The sequence below is a fragment of the Neophocaena asiaeorientalis genome, unplaced genomic scaffold (assembly GCF_003031525.2).
Source record: "Neophocaena asiaeorientalis asiaeorientalis breed wild unplaced genomic scaffold, Neophocaena_asiaeorientalis_V1.1 scaffold218, whole genome shotgun sequence".
NCBI lineage: Eukaryota > Metazoa > Chordata > Mammalia > Artiodactyla > Phocoenidae > Neophocaena > Neophocaena asiaeorientalis.
In genome coordinates, this window is record NW_020172818.1 from 1,752,561 (window position 1) to 1,757,416 (window position 4,856).

The 4,856-nt window shown below is 44.8% G+C and overlaps 1 pseudogene; it reads right to left on the reverse strand.

The window, feature by feature from the left end:
• Positions 1-3,323: 3,323 nt before the first annotated feature.
• Positions 3,324-4,107, reverse strand: LOC112397546 (POU domain, class 5, transcription factor 1 pseudogene; annotated as a pseudogene).
• Between the last annotated feature and the right edge of the window lie 749 nt (positions 4,108-4,856).

Below are 4,856 nucleotides of genomic sequence, written 5' to 3' on the forward strand. Positions count from 1 at the left end.
ACTCTGACTCAGTTCACCATCATCTCTTGCCTGGATTTTTGCAGTAGCCTCCAGTGGTAGTCAGAATATTGGCCCTCCAAAGATGTCCACATTCTATAGAATGTCACCTTAAGTGGCAAAATGGGCTTTGCAAAAGAATTAAGAATCTTGAGATGGGGAGATTATCCTGGTGGGCCCAATGTAATCACAAGAAGAAAGCAGGAGAGTCAGAGTCAGAGAGAGACTGGAAGATGCTACCTTTCTGGCTTTGAAGCCAGAAAGGGGCCACAAGCCAAGGAACGCAGGTGGCTTCTAGAAACTGGAAAAGGCGTGGGAATGGATTCTCCCCAAGAGCCTCCAAAAGGAACATACCCTGCCAACAACTTGATCTCAGTCCATTGAGAACCATACCAGACCCCTGACCTCCAACACTGAAAGATAATAAACTTGTGTTGTTTTAATACAAAAAAAAAAAAACCAAAACTAATCACCTTCTAAAATAACATTAAGAGCCCACTGGTAACTTAATAATTCATTTTTAAAAACTAATATTTATTAAGTATGATACTTTAGGTATTGGATAAGTGTTTTACATGCATTAACTTGTTCGGTCTTCATTACCAACCTGTGAGATGGGTATTATTAGTGTTCCACTTTTAGATGAAAAATCGGGAGCTTAAATAACCTGGTCAAAGACCCACAGTTAGAGATCAAATGCAGACAACAAAACTCCATTCATAACCTCTCCATTATACCAGATGGGAGAACAAAGTTTAGGCTTGAGGCTAAAAGGGATCTTTTGCCTTCCACTCTAATCTAGATCTTGGAACAGCGTCCCCAGGTACGCCTGCAGAGATATCACAGAGCTGGCTGTGAAGGGAACCCACACCTCCAGCCGCATGGATGAGGGTGCAGGTCTGCTGGATGGAATGGGTTAGAGTCAGCAGGCAGAGAGAAGGTCTTCCTAGCTGACGTGCTTTCCCCTTCAGCTCTGCCCTTCCCCCAGAAACATGATGTGTGAGAGCGTTCACCCAACAGGAGGGCAAGCAAATGGAGGAGAAAGCCAGAAAGCGGGTGGTCACAAAGGAATCAGCCAGATTGGCTCTGGCTTTTGAGGTACAAAGTTCTGGCTTGCCAGCAAAACTTGTTCCAACAAATGTCTAGCTCTGACCACCACGATTAACTAACTAACTAATTCCCAAGAATTGGATGGAGAGACGATGTTCTTTCGACACAGTGTCTTTGTGGTGATAGAGGCATGATGAGATGGGAGAATCCTTCATCCGTTACCAACCACTCTGTCTACTTTCTTCCTTTTTTTCAGGCATTTCTGACTTCAGTTCCATCCTTATTCAGAAGATGATAATGGATGAAGATAATGATAACAAAGATGAAGCCCATCCAGCTTGGATTCAGTGGTTCATCTTTGCAGTCTTATCCTCACCAATAACCTAAGCTCACTTGTGTTTTGGGGCTTTTATTGCACCTGCCCTAAAATCCCCAACCCTGAATGAATCCAACTGCCCATCTTCTCTGTACAAGCATCTTAGTTGCTGAGTGCTCATGGAACAATCTCAGAGTTGGCTAACATCCATATAAAATATATGGTCACCACCTTTGAGAAGAATTTACCAGCACATGGCAATCCACGTGTTTGGTCAGCTCTCATTCTCTCATTCTCCTATTCTGAAAATCTCAACTGTTCTCCAACCCCTGGTCCCCACTCTACTGGCCTTCCCCTCACACTTTATGGAAGCTACTGCCTTCTATTCACCAAGGAAATGGAGAAGTGTTAAACAGAAACTCCCTTGATGTCCAACATCTGAATGTATGAACCAACCTGCTTCTGCATGGCACCTTTTCCTTTCCTTCTGTGTTCTGCATCCCTCTTACCTTCCCAGGACCCTGGAGGTGTCTATTACAAACTTTCTTCCCCATCTTTAGTCATTCTCTCCATACTGACTCCTGCCCTAAGTGGGCAAATCTTACTTCCCTTCTTACAACAAAAACAAAAACAAATAAATGCTCTCTCAATTCCATTTCCTCTTCTGGACAATCGCATTTGCTCTTTTTTTCCAAACTCAAATATCCAACAAGACATTTACCCTTTATTTCCTCACTTCCTGCTTATTCTAATATTTCTTCCACTCTCACTACTGTACCTAATGTGTTCTCACTACAGTTGTTTTGGCCTCAATAACCACTTTACTAAACCTAATGAAACACTCTTAGCTCTCATTTTATTTAACTTAACATTATTCTACCCTGTGGGCCCATTCTCTCCTTTTTCAAAACTCACTTTCCTAGATATCTAATGTACCACATTCCCATGTTTTTCTCTAGCTTCCTTTCATAAGTAGTTCCTCCTTCTTTAACTGATCACTAAATGCTGGCTTTTTTTCAGGCTCTAGTTGCTCCAAGGTGCTCCTCTTTGTTATTCTATATTCTTTCCTCCATTATAACATGATTTACTTCCATAGCTTCAATTTCCATCTCTATGTCTATGACTTGTAGATTTATATTGCAATTGAGAGCTTTCTTCTGCACTCCAGACCATATACTCATCTCAACATTGCATTTGCTCCACAGTAGTCCAGACCTAATTCGAAAAGAAAAAAATACTACTTTAATGCTAAACTTATAAACTTCCCCATATCCAAACCTGTACCTCGTCCTATATTCCACACCTCATACACTCAAACCAGAAATATGGGAACTCATCTCTTTTCCTATCCATCAACTGCCAAGTTTTACAAATTGTCTCTTCTAAAGATTCTAAAGATTCTAAAATTATCCATTTTCTTCATTCCAAGAGCCATCCTTCCAGGCCGAGATGCAATAATCTCTTTCCTGCATTACTAAATTGCCTCCTATCTGCTCTCTCCACATCTTCCATTCAATTAATCTTCCCATAGTAGTCAGAGTCATCATCAAAATAAGATTTATAGGATTTATAGGTATGCTTATTAAATCAAATGCATACAGTTCAAAGGTACAGAACATTAAAGTGAACCCCTTCATTAAAAATATAACCTTAGTAATTTCACGTTCATGCTAGTAAGGAAACAAAAACACAAACAAAAAGACTTAGGGTCCATCAAGTCACTATCTTTTTTCTTTTTTTCTAGGTCCCAGGCTTCTTTAAGAACAAAGTGATGAGTGATGCAGGGATTAAAATCAAGAGCATCACTGAACTTCACCTTCCCTCCAACCAGTTCCCCCAAACTCCCTGCCCCCACACCCTGTGTGCTCCCAATTCCTTTCTAAGTGAATGAAGAACTTAATCCCAAAGCCCTGGTACGAATCCCAGGGTTTTCTACCTAGCTGTCCCCCTTCCTCTGTCCTCATTCCTGGGAAGGGCTGACACCTCTGTTGGAATGCATGGGGGAGCCCCAGAGTGGTGACAGACACCGAGGGAAAGGCCTCAGCCTCAGGAAATGGGACCGAGGAGTACAGCGTAGTGAAATGAGGACCCCCATAGCCTGGGGTACCGAAATGGGGCCCTGGCGCCAGAGGAAAGGATACTGGTCCCCCTGAGAAAGGAGATCCAGCAGCCTCAAAATCCTCTTGCTGCGAAAAGTCACTGCTTGATCGTTTGCCCTTCTGGCGATGGTTGCAGAATCACACTCGGACCACATCCTTCTCAAGCCCGAGGTGCTGAGCCATGTGGCTAATCTGCTGCAGGATGGGCTTTGGGCACTGCAGGAACATGCTCTCCAGGCCGCCTCTCACTCGGTTCTCAATACTGGTCTGCTTTCTCTTCCGGGCCTGCATGACGGTCTCTGCCTTGCATATCCCCTGCAGATTCTCGTTGTTGTCAGCTTCCTCCACCCACTTCCGCAGCAGGGTCTGCAGCTTACACATGTTCTTGAAACTGAGCTGCAAAGCCTCAAAACGGCAGATGGTTGCTTGGCTGAACACCTTCCCAAAGAGAACCCCCAGGGTGAGCCCCACATCGGCCTGGGTATATCCCAGGGAGATCCTCTCTGCTTTAGGAGCTTGGCAAATTGCTCGAGGTCTTTCTGAAGAGCTTTGATGGCCTGGGACTCCTCGGGGGTCGGCCAAGTCACTATTTTTTTTTTTTTTTTTTTGCGGTACGCAGGCCTCTCACTGTTGTGGCCTCTCCCGTTGCAGAGCACAGGCTCCGGACGCACAGGCTCAGCGTCCATGGCTCACGGGCCCAGCCGCTCCGCGGCATGTGGGATCTTCCCAGACCAAGGAACGAACCCGTGTCCCCTGCATCGGCAGGCGGACTCTCAACCACTGCACCACCAGGGAAGCCCCAAGTCACTATCTTTAACAGGAACTCTGAGTTCTAGGAGTTCTGGCTTCTCTTTCAGTCCCCAGCATCACATCACACCTGTATTTCTCTACAGTCAGTACACATGTCATGTAAACTCCCATACCCCATGCTTTCTACTTGGTACTTTTCCTCCTCAGGTAGCTAAAGTTTTCATTCTTTGATCTCAGGTTATTATAGCACTTCAGTTAGGGTGGCTTTTGCACCCAGCACCAGGAGAGATGTCCTCTTTTAGTATAATATTACTATAACTTTTTCTTTGTAGTACCAATACTTATTTGTTTGATGTAACTCTTGCCCTCCAGTGTATAAGCTGCCTCAAGGCAATAACTGCACCTGTCTTAAGCATTAAAATCATAGTATAGGGACTTCCCTGGTGGCGCAGTGGTTAAGAATCTGCCTGCCAATGCAGGGGACATGGGTTCGATCCCCGGTCCAGGAAGACCCCACATGCCGCGGAGCAACTAAGTCCATGTGCCACAACTACTGAGCCTGTGCTCTAGAGCCCACGAGCCACAACTACTGAGCCTGTGTGCCACAACTACTGAAGGCCATGTGCCTAGAGCCCATGCTCCAT